Source organism: Schistocerca gregaria, chromosome 8, assembly GCF_023897955.1.
Source record: "Schistocerca gregaria isolate iqSchGreg1 chromosome 8, iqSchGreg1.2, whole genome shotgun sequence".
Lineage (NCBI taxonomy): Eukaryota > Metazoa > Arthropoda > Insecta > Orthoptera > Acrididae > Schistocerca > Schistocerca gregaria.
The window spans coordinates 508475765-508495267 of record NC_064927.1 but is presented as its reverse complement, the minus strand read 5'-3'; the positions used below and the strand labels follow the sequence as shown (position 1 = coordinate 508495267).

Genomic DNA, 19503 nt, shown 5'->3' with positions numbered 1-19503 from the left:
CCTCACTCGTGCACCCGTGCTGACTGGTGTTCGTCGGCGAGAAAGGCTGGGACTTGAACGCCAATACCGGGACTAGACGTCCAATGAGAGGCGACGAGTCGCCTTTTCACGTTAATCACGTTTTACGCTCCATCAGATAGGTCACCTTGGCTTCTATGGCATGAAACGTCTGAAAGCGAACACCGTGTAACAATCGTCGGAAGGGTCAAAGCTGGAGGAGGAAACGTTATGGTCTGACGAAAGTTTTCATAGGATTCCGTGGGTAACCTTACTCTTCTGAAAGGCACAACGGATCAACACGAGTATGCATCTGTCCTTGTCAGATACATCCATCGCCACATGCGCTGTGCTTTTCCGCTGCGCGCTGGCTCCCACCAGCAAGCCAGTGCTGCATGCTGTACTGCTCACAGTCTACTCGTGTGGTTCGAAGACCAGTACGATGAGTTTGCCTTACTCCCGTGGCAACCAAACTCCCGGGATTTAAAGTCAGCCGTGAAAGAGCAGACACTGTTGACGATGCACAGCTGTACGAAATACTTCCACATAATATTCGCTGACTGCCAACCTCTTTTGATCAGTGATATTAGATATAGATGCACTACTCATTAATGATATATGAAAATCAGTGCCGAACCGGGACTCTAACCCGTGTTTCCCGTAAATAGACTAAAATATCCGATGTCATTTGATTATGCGATCGGCGATCAGCCATTTGAAGCAGTCCCGTCCTTCAGGTATGTGAAGAACATGCCTAGACAGAATTACAAGGAAATGAGGACATAAATCTACCGGTAGAGGGAAATGTTACATAAAGACGACGTGCTTCGCGAAGGACTTCACAAGAGTTCCGAGAGCCCACTTTCCAAAATGACTCATGAGCCATACTGCTTCCACCAACATAAACCTTCCGTAAACACCACGATGCTGCAATTAAGTGAAATGCTGGTCCATGCAAAGTAGTCTCGACATCTTTCTTCTCTAGGAGTCTCTTTGATTGGAATATAAACACGGGGGAGGGGAGAATGAGATTGATTCACTGTCTGTGGTGCAGTGTAGACGTATGTGATCCAAATACAAGATAGGCCCTCGTGTGACCAGGATGTAGGAAAAAAGAAAAAAACATAGCACCCTATTTAATTTTAATAATACACCAGTACAGTGTATTAGGTAGAGGTCTGCTCTTGAATACTACTGACGATCATGACGCAGGTTGTCTGTATTGTCAGATCAAATACTGGCAGCGTCCAGACACGAAACACTCGTGACCCGAAACTCCTCGACTTTTAGGGGCCTAAGCCGATCCAGAACTAGGGTGCCCTCGTTCAGGACGTGAACAGACTACATTGTTCTGTTTGGCGTAATACTTTGCTTCGAAATTTGTAGCCATGGCGTGTATTCCCACTCCGCTCGCGGGGACAAATTTCGCGTCCAGTTGTGTGACCAGACTCCTTTCTCCAACATCAGGCTGCCTCAGAAGGCCAGCCGCCCAGCGGCCACGGCCCACTTAACACCGATGTGCGCACGAGAAACCTATAACCAGAAAAAAACACCGTAGGCGCTGTACGACAGTGCTAACACCAGAAAATTTACATGCATGAGAATACTTAACGATGAACTAGAGCCCGGACAGAACAGAGGAACTGGAACGACGGATTATCGCGAAATAATGTGTCCCATACAAACTACCGATGGTGGAATATCTACGAAAGTATATGGAAAATATGAAAAGTAATGGTAAAGTGAACATTATCCTCTTTGGAAACCTCTACCGAATGGATGAGAACAGGCTAGAAAAAGTTATTCCTGTACTTCTGGAAAAAGAAATCAACAATAGATTAGATTAGATTAGAGAAATAATAAATGAACTAGAAACAAACAACATCAAATAATCGGAAATAAAAGAAATTAACCTTTTCAAGAACAGAATATTTAGTTCAGAAGGTTTTCAAGGCAGAACAAATAAGAACAACACGAATAAAAGTAAGGAAAAGATAACGTAATGAGAAGATGAAGGAACATGGAAAAATGGGAAACAACAAGGAAAGACGAGGAACTGAAAGTTCTTACGTTATCCTAGACGGTCAATACGAAGATAAACAATAACAGGCTTTTGAAATTGCTTACTCTGGTTCAGACTGTTTTTAATGTTCTATATGTATCTATGTCACCTGCAATGACTGTACACATGATGCTGTCAAGAAGTGGGGATATCCTAGCGTTCATGGCGAAACGTGTTCGCAACAACATCCATCACTGTAAGCTTCTATACCTGTATCCACTAAATTTTCGATCGTGTTTATAAACGCAAGCCAAAATGTTCACGCCAATGTCAGTGGTGTAGCTGCACTAGGAACTCTCGTTCACCATAGAAAGCGGGAAAGAAAATAGACAATGTCATCCCATACCAAGACACTGATTTTTATGTGATAGGAAACACCACCGTATCAGCTTCAACGTCCTCCTAAAACTAAATAATTCGTCGGTGGTTCAGCTCTCAAGTTTTAACGAAGTTCACATCTTTTAGTTCAATATCCTCAAAACGTCTGAGTGTAATATAAGCTTTTGCAGTGGTTCCTGGTATATAAAACAATAATAAACGCCTTCAGGGTATGTACGGGTTTCATGAACATATTGTTTTATTCTGCTTAAAACGCAAATATTCCTTTCGGTTAGAACTGGAAATTCGTCAGTAGTAACACAGTTAATGTCTGTCACATAGCTACAAAACTGCTGGAAGGAGCTTACTTTGCGATGTTATGCTTGTGGTTGGTGCGTATTAGTGTTCATTATGAGTCCCATTGTTAACAACAGGCTCTTTTGATTAGCGAGCAACTTGAATAAATTTGGGCCACACAGTATTCCTCATTACTTATAAAATCTTCTAGCGACCATATGCTGTGACCACGTGCTCGTTCGCCCACTTACTGTTTGGCTGGCCACATCTTACAACATTTTCGACACAAACAGTTTGGCATTTTCGCGCCATCACATACCTTCTGTTCAACAGCAAGGATGCTTCGCAACTACCTCTCTGCCTTCACCTCTACGCCTGTGCGCATGCACACCTAGACGTTTCATCGAAGATCTTCTCTGTGCTTTGTAGAATAAAAACTTCGCTGACATTGGTAGCGCGTTTACTAGAATGACCTGACATAAATAATTCTCACTTAGCCTGTCCCGACGCGCAAGTCGCCGAACTGGCGTCAAATCGAAGGACTTGCACCGGGCGAACGGTCTACCCGACGGCAGGTCCTACTCACACGACGTTTACATTTTACGTATCCTGTCAACAAACATCATATTTTCACAAACACTAATTCCTGACAAAATTTGTTAATACATACATTTACAACAAATGGTTATACGCTCGAGAAATCCAGTAGCTGAGTTGCAGTGTTACAACGTCCCTTACTGAGAAACATCCCTCATTGAAAAAAATCTCTCCTTGAAGAAACACCCCTCGTTGCAGAAACACTCATCATCTGAAGAAACACCCCTCACTGAAAAACCACCCCTCATTGGAAAAGAACACCCCTCATCGATAAAAACACCCCTGAGCGAGAAACAACTCCTCAACGAAACGAACGTTAGAAAAAAATGTCAATCAAAGAGATCTCGACAACCATTTAGAACAAAATTAATAAAATAATCGATAAACGTAAGTCATTGGTCAACGAAACACAACCACCGATAAAATATTGCCACCAATGAGAAATTATCTAGACTCAGAGATATGTTTCAGTGGGTATCCACACCTTAACAAACAATATACTTTCAAGAAAAAACATTTGCTTAATGTAAGCTGCATAGCAAACGAAAAAGAATCACAGAACGAAAAACACCCGATGAGTGATTAGTTTCTCCAGATATACATCCTCTCAAAGACCCATCTCAGTATTCATTGTCTGTAATTTCTTCAGGATCGACCTTCCTCCAAAGACGCTAATACAAATTTAATTTTCTCTATCTTTATAACTACATGACGCACATTTCAGGAAAAATGGAGAATAACACGTAATTCTGTCCATCATATTCAGTGTGCCATAATTTAGCCCAACCTCTCAACACTTACTTTTGTATCATGCCCTTTCGGACGTCAGATAAATCGCTCCGTTTCCGCATTATGACAACGATTGCATTGTCTCCCGTGTCCCCCAATACGCTTGATACATCCTCGACAGTTAGTGCTCCAATGTGCTCTCTATGAGTGGTTACTGTAAGCTGACGTCGAACATAGACGGTGATCACGTTAAGGTGACTGGAACGTTTATTTCAACATGTGAATACAATCAAAAGATGGGTATATCTTGGCGTGTAATTTCGGAGTAACTTCTGTTGCAAATGTTCCGAAAGCTCAAAGTTTCTCCAATATTTTATACTACGAGATCAAAATAAACTACATACATTACTCCGTCTGTAAGATGATGACACAATCATTGGCCTCGTCAGTGCTATTCGGCAAGGGTGGGGTATGCTCCTGGACTGGGTGCACATTCTTCTCTCCTTCCTTCTGGCAAATACAATAACTACTATCATGCTACGAAAGATACTATAAAGACAGCGACACGACATAAGACCCTTGTGTACCTGATACGTTGACTGGTTAGACGAGATCACGTTGAAGAGGGGCTCATCCGATAAAGCAGATGACGTTTCCAGCGTTGTCCTTGACGTTCATCAAACCAAATGGCTCTGAGCACTATGGGACTTAACATCGGAGGTCATCAGTCTCCTAGAACTTAGAACAACTTAAACCTAACTAACTTAAGGACATCACACACATCCATGCCCGAGGCAGGAGTCGAACCTGCGACCGCAGCAGTTGCGCGGTTCCAGACTGAAGCGCCTAGAACCGCTCGGCCACTCCGCCAGCTTGACGTTCATCAAAGAGTAAGCAACTCCTTACACGGTTCCTCGATAAGCCCTCTTTTTATTCTCGTTGCGTAAAGTTCAGGGAATCTTCTGAGACCCGGTATGAGCAACGGCACTGTCTCTCTGATCGTTCTGAGTTTAACCCCGGCGCGTTGCAACGCTGGATGTCAGAGGGCAAACCTTGCCCGGCGGCTGGGCCACTGTGTGACCGGGTCCGGTCCTGGAAGGGGACCTGGAGGTGGAGGCGTCCAGCGTCGGCTGGAGGGGCGCAGCGCCGGGCCGGCCGGTCTCAGCCACCGGGACCGCACAGTGTTCAGTGTGGCCGCGCCACGGCAGTCCGGCCAGAGGCGAGAGGCGCTCTTCCTCCACAGCTTTCACACGCCGCCCGCAGCCTGCGCGCTCTCCAGTCTGGAGGCATGGCCGCCTGAGCTGAGCTGAGGTGAGCTGGCTTCCGGACGAACAGCATGCCACGCTTAGTGTCTGCTCGTCTTCACCGCTGCTTCCACTGCACGCAGCTGCCCGCAGCTTGTTCTCGGAGTTTTGGTTTATTCTTGTATTAGTCTTGCCATTCTTGTCACGCTATGTCACTTACATCTTTCGTGAGTAGCCTTCACTGATATTTGTGGGTACTCGCAAGTCTGTGCCACCTTACACCTGTCAGCTGTGTTACCATATCAAGTACGGCTAAGAAAGACATTGAGGATCGCGGAAGAACTCCGTACAACACATTCAGAACCGTCAGTGTACCAAACGTAAGTCTAAATCTGTATGTATGCTCATTGAATCATTGTGATGTGAGGAGCGGAAGATACCATTTATTGTACACGCACTAAAGTTTCTTCCCGTTTATTTTATGAATGGAGTTTGGGGAAACTGACATTTTGTATGTCTCTGGGCGAGCAGTTACTTTCCTAATCTCACCTCCACGTTCACTATGGGACGGATACACTAAGGCCTCAAGCATATTAGTACTTTTTACCCTATAACACGTCTGAGTTTTACAGATGAATCGTACATTTTAGCAGTATTCTAATTTAGTCACTGTGTTTTCTTAGCAACATGTTTTGTAGAAGAAAAACAGTTTTCCTGTGTCCTACCAATGAATCGAAGGTTACTATTTGCTTTACCTACAGCTGGAGCTATACGATCCTTCCACTTCGTATCTCATCACACTGCCACCACTACGCGTTTGTATACCTTTCGATTCTAGTTAGAACAAATTAATACTGTAGTAAAAGGATTACGCATTTTTAAGTTTCGTTAAATGCGCAAATAGCAATTCTCTACATCAACAGCTACTGGCAAAGCTTCCGCCAGACTATTTTGCTGAAATCTATCTAGATACAGCTGCATTTTTACCAGATGTAATCTTTTCCTGTTACACTCCCATGAGGCACACCAGATATTAATCCAGTGTTTACTGTAAGTATCTGAGTATGAAGAAGAGCTGCATTTAATGTTAGTTGTCAGTCTCTGCATTAGCCTGTTATTTTTTCGAAATCGAACTAAATATTACAGCAAATTATGCCGGATAAAAATTCCGCTGAATAGTGTACCAACTGAGGAAAGCGTGAGTTTGGAGCTTACGATATTACGATTCAGCTATTATGGGGCGATTACGAGGGCGCCCACAGAAAATGATCAAAAATATGTTTCACTTGAATCCCAATATTCGGGACTTGGATGCGTTTATGGGAGAACAGATAAAGAGTGAGTGCTTTTCAAATAACTTTACCCAGTAAAACAATGGATTGTGGGGCTACAGAAAATTAGAACTATAGTCGAATTTGCACAGTTTATAAGAGACGTGTTAAGTTACGTAAGAACCAGTGTTCTCTGTCGAATGAAGTTCGAAGTAATTGTATTATCAACGTGCTGATAATTGTAATAAGCGCAGTCAGTTTGGAAGATTTCAGTTATTCATGGACCGGTTGTAGCCGCGACCAGTTGAGTGAGTCGGCAGCGCTCCAGCACAGTGGAGGAGAAAGCCCGTCTCCTGTCTGGGCTAGACGCTACACGCACTGATTTCCTCATAAGAGAAACACTCACGTTGCCTTTGTTCTCCAGTAAACGTGGCATGCAAGGACCACGAGAATGTTTCTTAAAAAGAATGCCTTCTGTCATTTGCAAGTCCGACGTCGTAAGTACGCCACATAACGCTGAATTATTTAGACTTTATTATGAGTATTACGGTCTATACCGGTCACTTTTTGAAATTATGCCACCTGAGTTTTGGTACGCCCGTATTGGTCTCCAGTAGAAAAATGTATATTTGTAATCGTAAAGACAACAAGAAGATATCGCTCATTTGGTTTCTATGTGAGCATTTCTGATATGGTAACATGCGCCTTCGTAGCTGTGTTGTTAGCGTAGACGGCTTCCGTGTGGAGGACCCGGGTTCGATTCCCGTGCTGCCAAGGATTGTTCCTTTGTGGGAGGAATCGTACGGTGTGCACTCAGCATCGCGCGGACAACTGAGGAGCTGCCTGGCCTAACAGTAGCACTCCACCGTCTGCAAAGTCTGCTTAGCGGCCTGGAGAGCGGTGTGGCCACCACACGCCCCTCCACAGCACATCCGCGTGACTCTGCAAGGCAGGGGATGACACAGCGGCCGCTAGAGATGCCCTCGGCCTTCGTGGCCTGCACGAAGAGGTCTGCTACGGTAGCATCAGCTCACATTTCTGTTTTGGCACGTTAATTGACCACTGCTAACCCCTCAGTTTTACTTTGAAAAATCATGTCCTTTAGGATTAGTTCTTGCTGTAAGTGTAAAACCGTTTGTATAACTGTACCGATTAACGTAAGGGACCTTCAGTACGTAATGCCTCACTTTTTTCTTCTCGGCCAATTTCGGCTGTAACATTGCGGATTTTGTTGTGGGACATAGTAGACTATTCCCGGCTCAGACTTTATAGAGTTCCGATAGGTGGCAGCCCTAAACGAAGCCTCTAAAACGACGTCTGTAACGGAGGTGCGTCCCAAGGAGCGAACTCGTCGAGTCGCTGGACGAGGCATCTGAAGTCATCGCAGCAGAGTGCCGCCAGCCTCTCCCACAGCCCAGACCCCGCACCTTCAGACTCCCATCTGTTTGGCCCAGTGTAGGTTGCACTCCGCGGGAAACAGCACGAGGACGGTGGGGAGGTTACTGCTGCAGCGAGACGTCGGCCAGGCGAGTGGCACCGTGCCGGCGCACGGGAACTTCCAGAAAGCTGGCGTAAGGACGTCGCACTGAAAGGACATTGTGTCGAAAAATACGGTTTCGTAGCCAAAAAAGTGGGGAATAATATAGTGCATAGGAATCCTGTAGAAAACCAACCTGCTTCCAGAAAAAAATTGTGTTGCATTACATATTAAACGCCCCTTGTGACACGAAGTAAGTGTATTTAATTCCGAATTCGATAAACCTTGCTACTTTGTGGAATCAATAGTAATCGATACGGCATAGAAACTTCATTTGGAATGTTGGAGTGTGCAGTTGGAATGTGGACACAGGCCTTCATGCTTTGCAACATGAACACGGCCTCTGTAACATTTAAGCTAGTAGGCAGTCTGAAATTGAATATACTTGAGTTCTGATGGACTACAATTTTCATACGCCGGATCTATATTTTTATGAATCTTCGTAGTTTAAAATTTCAGTTTTCTGGTGTTCAGTGTGAAGTGTCCACCCCAATAACAACCCATTTCAGTAACAATTTATAAGCATAACAGCCAATTGCATTTATTCACAGGCATCCAACAGAGTCTCACTCCCTACCTATCCAACGGAACAAGTAACAGTCGCAAAACATACTTTATAAGGTAAACTATAGCCCTATCAATAGTGCACCATTTATAAATTTTATCGCAGCGTTTAATAATCTCAATTGCTTTCGAGGAGCTTGCCATCTTACTTGTAATCAGACTATACGAGATCAATAATATTCTACATAGTCTACAAATAATGTACTGTGTTTATACAATGTGATTTAGCTGAGTATTTCCTGAACCACTTAAGACGTAATTCCGTTCTCACCCAAATGAGCTGTGAGAAAGTGCTCACTAAGTGACGTACAGTCTCTGTAACTACAGAGTGATCGGCATAAGCTTTTTTAAATACATTAAATGGTAGTTCTAAAAGAGACGATTTCGACGTCATTTCAGTCTTGGAAGTTCGATTAGTAGTTTCGGATATATTACTGTAATTAGAACTTTGGGTTTATCTTTTTGAACAGGAAACAGATTGATGTATGCCGCGCGGTTTGAGGCGCCATGTCACGGACTGCGCGGCCCCTCCCGCCGGAGGTTCGAGTCCTCCCTCGCGCATGGGTGTGTGTTGTTCTTGGTACAATTTCGCTTAAATTAGTTTGATCTCTTAGGAATTTACACACATTTGAACATTTTGATTGCTGTCGTAAGCGGAAGTTCTTGTTGTACGAAACTGTCGCTTAAGGCTGGTAAGGTGCTCGAATTTTACGCACCGTTGCAATTGGACAGACACATCGACCGGACTGGAAACATAAGGACGTGGCATCTACGAATGACTGACCAGTTAACTATGGTAACAGTTCTGCTTTTGTTTTGCCGCAAGATTGGGCGCAAGTTGCACGTCAGAAATTGCAATGATTTGTAAAACTGCGAACTCAGGTACACTGATGAGCCAAAACATTATGACGACCTGCTTAATAACTTGTTTGTCCGTCTTTGGAACGAAATACATCTGCACATCAAGGATCCGACAGTTTCTTGGTAGGTCTGTGGAGGTATATGACATTAGAGGTGTACGCACGTAAATAAACGGGCCGCTGATTTGCGTACGTGGTAACGGCGGCCTATAGTGACCAAGATAGGTCCCACGTGATTTATACCAGGCGAATTTGGTCGCCTAGGCATCCACGTGAGTCCACAATAATGCTCCTTAAACCACTGTAGCACGGTTCTGCCTCAGAGACACAGACAGTTACACTTCTGAGATATGACATGGGCGTCAGGGAAGACAAGTATGATGGGACACAGGTGGTTCGCAGCTGGTTTATTATGAGCACCTTGCTGTCCTGAAAATCATTTAACGTAGTCAGAAGCAACAGGGACACGCTTTGTCTGGAGACACAAGTCGTGTGCGGGGCTCTGCAGACCAACAAACCAAAGAACACGGTCGTTCACTTGTTACGTGAATCTTTCGCCAGTCGGACACGGTTGCAGACCGCTGAACGTCCTCTTCCATCTCGTCTGAGTGCCGGCCAAACGCGGATACCTCCACCACCTGCCTCAGAGGAATCCCCTCGTGTGGTTTTCGAAGGTCTCGAACCCGGCCATTGTAGACACATCAGTCCAGATCGCCTCTTCCATGCTTCGAGCGTCCAGTGGCATTCCTCTGCCTACGTGAGCCTCGACGTTCTATGGCGCTGGATCAGCAGTAAGCACACCTGCAGGTGGAGTGTACCAGGCGTTCGTCAAACACTTTGTGGATGCCATATCGCAAGAACAGCGAAATTAATTAATCCCATAATGAAATAAAAATCACAATACAGCCTATTAGAGAGCATGTTTACGTTTATTAAACATCTGGAGGCTGTGGATCCCCACAAATACAAAATTTTAAGATAGGTACGTTTCAAGTAGTGATTTGAGGTGGCCGAAGAGAAAGTAATTCTGACGTTCACGTGGAGAAAAATTGCGGTGCTTGAGTTGTACCGTGCTAAATAAGGCGGTGTTCAAAATGGAGGGTTCAGAGAACTGCTTCAATGCAGCAAATTCTATCTTTTGTAGGTATTGAGATTTTTTTTTTTGGACAGGGGGGTCAAAAGGAAGGATGGAGCCAGTCAGTTTAGATACAGGCGGAAGGGGGGGGGGGGGGGGGGGGTTGAGCAGTTGCTGACTGGGGGCAATGATGGACTGACTTTCAGTGAGAGCGGTTTCTACGAACAGCGTGACAGCCCCTTACGTGTGCCACCAGCAAATTCTAGCATATGTCGGCACCTACGTACTGTACACATGGCATCCGTCACAGAATGACCATATTATAACTTGACAGAAACAACGCAAACAAATTTATGTACAAGAAAAAATTTCTATTTCTGGGTTTTCAGTATCCTTCTGCTAGATACTATCTTGCAGAGTTTACAGTGCACCTGGAAACATCCTGCGGTGTTACTTTCAGCTTCCACACGCTCGATACCCTTGAAGTGTCGGCCAAAAAGGAGGAACGAACGTACAAGGAAAGAATTAGAGACGCTGGGCTGATAAATACTTTACGTTATAACGATTTTGTATTACTCAAGTTTAGCATCTTCAGTAATCTGAAGCAGGTACCTCGCTAACTCTGCCAACCTCTGCCTTATGCCTCCTCCGACAACGAAAGTTTTCAGTACCAGTAAATTTACTCCAGTTTTCATTACTTTGTTAGAAATTGGAAAACCTCAAATCTCTCTGGGTTCTACCGCCTTCTCCTCAAAACGTTTTATCCCTGACTGAAACTTAATTTGTTCATATCTTGTTTTGTATCTTCGAAAAAAATTACAAAACATTTTTTTGAGCTTCACCAGGGAAACGCCAGCGAAAGAAGCGCCTTCCTGAAGGCTGTCAGTGCGACGTAACTTTAAAGGCGGCGTCCTCAGCTGGCCCGCTCCCGATCAGCGGTGAAAGTGACAGCCGGGAAGAAAGCACGGGTCGGGCATAACGTGGAATGTCCTCCAAGGACACGTGTTGGCCGCAGGCGCCGCGGAGGGAAAGGACTTGCGGTAGCGCGCAAGGGCAGGCGTGAAGTTCACTGGTGAAGGGCTAGAGGCAGCTAAGCGTCGCTGCACGTCTCAGGGTAAAAGGCGGAACATGTGCAGCAGACAACATCCGTACATTTAGCTGACGGAGCAACGTTTGAACCGAAATCACGATGTCTAGTACCCGAGGCACGAAGCACTCAGAGCTATAAGTACTGAAAAAGGTAATGTATGATATTGCCGGCGCAGTGCTGAACATGTCATATTGTGCTGCTGCTGAAGTTTCCGAATAAACGTATCCGTACCAATCGGATTCATGGCGTTTAGAATTTGAAGGAGCTGATACAGCTGAAATCGTGGAGTTTTGTCGAGTAGTAACAGCATGAAATCGCACTTGTACTATTGCAAGTCTCATGCATCAGAAAGCAAATACTCACAAGATCTCCTGACCAACCAGTAATGTTTTCCAATTATGAACCTACGTTCACTGATAACGTTAAGTGGAACATATTTTACTCGTATCGTGCAAACCACTATACAGTCCAGAGATGACGAGTACTTTATGGCAGTATAGAAACATATCCATTACATTTCGTTCGTGCTTTCGCTTATCGAGCGAGGTAAAAATAACCACGACAAGCCTCTCCATTCACTCTTATCGTATTTTCGTGGTTCCTACGCGAGATGTACGATCTCCAAATGTATCCAACGAGTAAATGTTAACTTTCTTTAAGGCTTGAAATCTCATTGACTGTAGTCTTCAGTGATGAGTCCCACTTCGAACTGAGCGAAGACGCACCTGGAGACGCCCCAGACTTCGGCGATACACCAAAGCGACGACTGTCCCACGGTGGCCCACCGTACGGCCGACGGCCTGGAGTAACGCCGCTCCGTGTCACAGCAGGAGCCCTTTGGCTGCCGTTCGTATCACCACTAAGCCGCAGCGCCCCCTTCTGTTGCCATTCAAGGCAAACCTTAGCTGGCATAAAATTCAGCAATATAACGCCTGCCCGCACACGGCGAGAGTTTCTACTGCTTGTCCACGCACTTGCCAATACCTACTTACCTCGGACAGCAAAGTCGCTGCATCGCTCACCAACAGAGAACGTTTTGAGCATTATGGGCAGAGCCCTCCAGCCAGCTAGGGATTTTGATGGTCTAACGCAGTGACAAGCCGAATAACTGCTTGCTTAAGGGTCAAAAGTGGACCAACGCGTTACTGACTTGCTCAGTCTAAGTTCCTTCTCTTGAATAACTGATCCAATCTCTCTGAAACTGTAATCAGTTTGCCGGCCGCGGTGGTCATGTGGTTCTGGCGCTGCAGTCCGGAACCGCGGGGCTGCTACGGTCGCAGGCTCGAATCCTGCCTTGGGCATGGGTGTGTGTGATGTCCTTAGGTTAGTTAGGTTTAAGTAGTTCTAAGTTCTAGGGGACTTATGACCACAGATGTTAAGTCCCATAGTGCTCAGAGCCATTTGATCCATTTTTTTTTATAATCAGTTGTTTGTCTTCACATGTACATCACATCTACCTATTTCCGTCCCATATGGATAGTTACTTGACAAGGACTCGAAATACTGGAGCAACCTCCTGGCATTGTTCGCACTTGCGTCTTGTATACGATCTTCCTAACAGACCATCCATCATACCTGGGTGACCTGTGATACCAATATCTCAGCGAGAAGACCTGCCAAAGGTTGCCGCCAGGAACAACATCATGAAGGAACTAGAGAACAGAAAACTGGGAGCCATACCAGTTGCATTAAGAACAACTGCCCAAGCACTTTGCTTTTGCACGGCGGAACGTAAGTGACATGCACGACAAAAATGTCGATACAAGCCTAAATAATACATGTGACTAACAACAGGATGTATGTAACCGATATCACTTGGGAAGCTATATAAAGCGACTGGATTATCAGATCCTAAACCCCGAAGAACTGCACATGAGCATACAAAAAATTTAACCAGATCTTTGACGAATGCCGCCCTCTGCACGACGCTTCCTCCAGGCCCCAGAGATTTATATCCCGCAAGAGATTTCTTGACATTGTGCTAAAGGGGCCCACGCCTCCGAAGAGATTCCCCGCGGCAACTCATCAAGCTAGAAGATTGATTCGCATCAGGCCTAGGGTAGCGCCAGTCAAAAGTTGTGAAGTCCAGGACACGAAACATATTCTACAGAGTCCTAACTGCCCCACGGCATGTACCCTTAACAAACTTTGACTTGAAAAGAATGGACGTGATCAATACTGGGCTGAAAAACTTTAAAAGAAATTTTCCAGAGACGAAGAAGTAAAAGTAAGGTCTTCATAGAACCATGGCACTTTCCTAAAACCTTTCCAGCGAATTTAATTCCTCCATTCGGTTTCCCAACAGTTGATTTTATAATGTTCAACTCATTTCATATCTTTTCATAATAATACCCCTAAATAATTATGCAATATGAGCTAATAAAGGTATTCACTACTAATCTTGTAACAAGATACTCTCTGTATCTTTCTCTTATTTTGCATTTACCCACATTTAAAGAAAGCTGCCATTTATGAAACAAGCTATAAATCTTGACCACGTTTTTCTGCATTTCTTTATAATCATCCACGACTGCACTTCCCTTCAGACAACAGCATCATCGGCGAACAATTTCATGGTACTGCCGACTCTTGCAAATTTTGGAAATTTGTGGTACATGCTTATAAGACGAAACTGCAGAGGTCATGGGTCCCTAGGCTTACACACTACTTAATCTGACTTAAACTAACTTACGCTAAGGACATCACCCACACCCATGCCCGAGGGAGGACTCGAACCTCCGACGCAGGGAGCCGCACGCACCGTGGCAAGGCGCCTCTGACCGCGCGGCGCCACTGACTCCAACTAACTGATCGTTTATCTATAATGAGAACATAAGAAAGCCTATTACGCTTCCTCGGGTTATTCCCGATGTTATTTTTGTTTCTGCTGATAATTCATGGTCCAGTATGACGTACTGAGTTCCATTAAATTATGCCGGCCGTTGTGGCCTAGCGATTCTAGGCGCTTCAGTTTGGAACTGCGCGACCGCTACGGTCGCACGTTCGAATCCTGCCTCGGGCATGGATGAGTGTGATGTCCTTAGGTTAGTTAGGTTTAAGTAGTTCAAAGTTCTGGGGGACTGATGACCTCAGAAGTTAAGTCCCATAGTGCTCAGAGCCATTTGAACCAATGCAAAATGGCTGAGACGGCGGCCGAGAGGATCCCCCGCCGACGCCGGGATAGGTCCAGACGACCCCTCCACTGCGGCAGGTCCCGACACGGTCTCGTTGTCTCCTCCTAGCGCCCTACCTGCCGAAAAATTCAACCTGGAGGGAAGGATCTCCAGGTATTGCCACAGTGAGCAGAATACAGGGGAACCCTGCACAAATTTATCACTGTTGGTTCACTGAATGAGTTACATTATGCAAAACGTTTGTATTGACTCTTAGCCAGGTTCCACTCATTGGCCGAGTCCTTCGCGCCAAAGCACCTTGTCGCACAAGAACCACACGATTCGGATAATCCGATTGTGGAGGAAGGCAACGAATTTTCCCACCGTAGGCTAGCGACACCAAATCGTTCTATTCTGCGTTCCACGTACCGGAAGCTGAACTCGTCAACCACAGCAGTTCTCTTTGGACTAGTCGGCAACTGCTTTCAAAGGAGGAAACCGCATTCGTAGCTGAAGTGGACAGCCAGAGCCTTACTACAGACTCTTCTGCGGAGAGCAGCACCCATGAGTCCGCCCCCCTACCACCAGAGCCTGCGAGACAGACCTCCTGTGGTCACGCCGGAACAGCTCAGCCCTCTTGCATTCCACCAAGGCAAACTGGAACCAGATTGATGTCCAATTCCATTGGGAACCATATGCTCCACCATCGTATTATTGTCAATATACACTCTTGGAAATTGAAATAAGAACACCGTGAATTCATTGTCCCAGGAAGGGGAAACTTTATTGACACATTCCTGGGGTCAGATACATCACATGATCACACTGACAGAACCACAGGCACATAGACACAGGCAACAGAGCATGCACAATGTCGGCACTAGTACAGTGTATATCCACCTTTCGCAGCAATGCAGGCTGCTATTCTCCCATGGAGACGATCGTAGAGATGCTGGATGTAGTCCTGTGGAACGGCTTGCCATGCCATTTCCACCTGGCGCCTCAGTTGGACCAGCGTTCGTGCTGGACGTGCAGACCGCGTGAGACGACGCTTCATCCAGTACCAAACATGCTCAATGGGGGACACATCCGGAGATCTTGCTGGCCAGGGTAGTTGACTTACACCTTCTAGAGCACGTTGGGTGGCACGGGATACATGCGGACGTGCATTGTCATGTTGGAACAGCAAGTTCCCTTGACGGTCTAGGAATGGTAGAACGATGGGTTCGATGACGGTTTGGAAGTACCGTGCACTATTCAGTGTCCCCTCGACGATCACCAGAGGTGTACGGCCAGTGTAGGAGATCGCTGTGGTGCACACCTGCACGGCGCCAAAAACGCATACGACCATCATTGGCACCAAGGCAGAAGCGACTCTCATCGCTGAAGACGACACGTCTCCATTCGTCCCTCCATTCACGCCTGTCGCGACACCACTGGAGGCGGGCTGCACGATGTTGGGGCGGGGGCGGAAGACGGCCTAACGGTGTGCGGGACCGTAGCCCAGCTTCATGGATACGGTTGCGAATGGTCCTCGCCGATACCCCAGGAGCAACAGTGTCCCTAATTTGCTGGGAAGTGGCGGTGCGGTCCCCTACGGCACTGCGTAGGATCCTACGGTCTTGGCGTGCATCCGTGCGTCGCTGCGGTCCGGTCCCAGGTCGACGGGCACGTGCACCTTCCGCCGACCACTGGCGACAATATCGATGTACTGTGGAGACCTCACGCCCCACGTGTTGAGCAATTCGGCGGTTCGTCCACCCGGCCTCCCGGATGCCCACTATACGCCCTTCTCAAAGTCCGTCAACTGCACATACGGTTCACGTCCACGCTGTCGCGGCATGCTACCAGTGTTAAAGACTGCGATGGAGCTCCGTATGCCACGGCAAACTGGCTGACACTGACGGCGGCGGTGCACAAATGCTGCGCAGCTAGCGCCATTCGACGGCCAACACCGCGGTTCCTGGTGTGTCCGCTGTGCCGTGCGTGTGATCATTGCTTGTACAACCCTCTCGCAGTGTCCGGAGCAAGTATGGTGGGTCTGACACACCGGTGTCAATGTGTTCTTTTTTCCATTTCCAGGAGTGTATTAATGGCAGGATCGGTCGTAAATATTGAAATCCTTTATTTTGCATATCGACTTCGGTCAATGTGTTACAATCTTCCGCGCAAATTATTCGAACCTTGTAGGACAACGTACGTTGCAATGGCAACTGCTGAGGTTAGAAGATAGGCTCTTCTGTAAATTTAAAAATTAGTGTATGTGGTAAAAATGAAGATATCTGTTGGAAGTAATCATCGAAAGTACATGTTACACCGCATAGAAAATATTGTGCTATTATGATATGGGCCTACAAGTTTCGAATAATTTGCACTGAAGATGGTCGCACAGTGACCGAAATCGATCTGTAAAATTATGGATTGCAATATTTACGACCGATGCTACCATTTATCCAAAACATATCATTAAACTGAATGATACCTCTGTAGCTAGCCAGACTTGTGCTGTCCTCAAAGATAATAAAAATGAGCAAATAAAAAGACAAATATCGCATAGCAACATGTCACTACCATTTCACAAATCCATGAATTATACCACATATCTGTGAAGACTCTCCATGCGATCCTATCTCGGTTATTAGTCGACAATGTGATCAAACATCTTTCTGAAACACAAGCAGATGGAATCTTTCTCTTCGCCTGCATTTCCATTTACAAAATAAAGGGAATTGCGCTTCACACGAGGGTTTTTAACTCAATCTATGCTAACTCTTTGGGAGACTTTTCCATTCCTCTACGGCGGTCAGTGTGTGCTCTGGAAACTTACAACAGACGATGTTCGTCTGCATTTATGTTCATCCAGTGTTTTACTCTATTTTATAAACAGGAATGACCTATGCTATCTTCCGGTCGCGTAGGCCTGATCGTTGTACAGAAGACTCTCCATAATAAAAGAGCTTCGCAGTCGGCCTATTCCACAGCATATTCAGTGTAAAGCATAACACGAATTCCACCAAGGCCTGGTACATTATTAGCTCGTATTATTAGACGTATTTTAAAGGTAGAAAAAGCAACTGGTTGGGGTATCTGTCATCTAGCAGCCTTTTCATTCTTATCTTATCATACTGCTTTAATTTATTACTCAGAAAAGGAGCTTATCGATTTATTCATTGTCTTCTTTTCAGTATTCCGATAACGAACACGCTTTTTTTTCTAACGTCATCGGTATTCTTCTATAGGTACGTAAAGGAACTACGCGATAGAAAAAAACGTTAAGTGGACTGGTACTTAAATAATTTCCTTAGATGACGCATCTAACACTTCATCATTGTGATAGCTGGGTAATAAAGATACGAAGTTCCTTCTTCCACCTGCTATTTAGTAATCTTACACTGTGTCTTCTGAGTGCGAGATTGGGAACGAATGTTAACAGGAGAGATGAGCAGCTGCTTGAGGAGAGAAAGTGGGGCCATTCCAAACGCCGAATATCAGGAAGAGAAGAGGCTGAGCAGGAGGCGGGTGGGGGGAGGAAGGGCACTGGTCGACTTAGACGAGAAGGGCCTCGCGTAATAGCCGGCGCGCGACGAAAGCAGCCCCACTGGCCAGCCAGGGAAAATCAGATTCCTGCGCTGCCAGCTGCGGCGCGCAGAAAAAACGCGGGGCCTGTTTTCTGGTGGCTATGCTCGCGGTTCCTGGCAGTAAAGGAGCGCGTGGGGTGCTAGCGAAGAATGTTTAAAAACGTTGCGGACAGAGAGTAAGAAACGAATAGACGAGGAAATAAAGCTTTAATAAACATGGTCTCTCCTTGTTTGCCAGATTTTCATACCTCTTTTGCTAACGATATATTTGTGTTACGAAAACAAAAAACGTTAGAGGAGTTTAAACATGGATGAACAGTGAAGCAGGGTCTCGAAGAATGCGGGTGCGCCTGCTTCGCCCAGCCATGGTGGAAAACCACGTTTGCGTCTTCCAAAACCTGACGATGGACTTTCGCTCTGAAATGTGTATCGGAAATAAAAACCTAAAAACGGACAGTCGACGGACTTTTAACCTTAAAATTTAAAAATATTTACATAAGGTAATCTTTTCTATGTTTATTATCGCTTCCGATGCCGCTCTCCTCAAAAAACAATTTTCCCGAATTTTGCAGAGCACCAGCGATTTCAGTCAATTGACATTGTAACGACACCTGCACATAACTGCAGGAAAGTGTTGTTTTTCTTATCAACATTATGACTCACGAGATTTTGTCTTCAATACGGTGTTTTTGAAACTGTAATAAGTCTTCAAACAGAATAAAAGAGTCAACTGAAGTTGCAAAAGTCGTCGTAAGTAAGATATGATAACACTTGTTATTATTTACCCCACGCATGCTGCTGGAACATTCAAACGAGCCACGGGTTATCTGTACTACAGCTCACACTATGGCAATTTACAGCCGCACAGCTGAAGAAAATCATGTATCCGATGTGGACGCCTCCTTTCTCTCCCATCTGCTACACGCCTAACTTGACTCACGGTATTGTGCAACGCTTTCTAGTGTGGCAGCTTTTCATGTCAGAGGCCTTGACAAAGTGTTAGGTGCACGTGATATTTTCATCATGAGTGGCATTACTACATTTTAGTGCAAAGTTGGAGTTGTTCACGAGGACTCGAAAGAAGTGTTTAACACGGTGGTGGCTAAAAGCATACTCCTCTCGAACAGTACCTCGAGAACAGCCTACCTTTACGTCCTCATCCGTCGAACGC

General features: G+C 45.6%; 1 protein-coding gene across 2 annotated transcripts in view; it reads left to right on the top strand.

Annotated features, from left to right (window-relative positions):
• The first annotated feature begins 5198 nt into the window (after window positions 1-5198).
• LOC126283977 (glucose dehydrogenase [FAD, quinone]) overlaps window positions 5199-19503 on the top strand; it is a 137381-nt gene continuing 123076 nt past the window's right edge. For both annotated transcript variants that reach the window (XM_049982438.1, XM_049982437.1), the window contains exon 1: window positions 5199-5311. The gene's annotated coding sequence lies outside the window, so the exon portion shown is untranslated. The remainder of the gene's footprint in view (window positions 5312-19503) is intronic.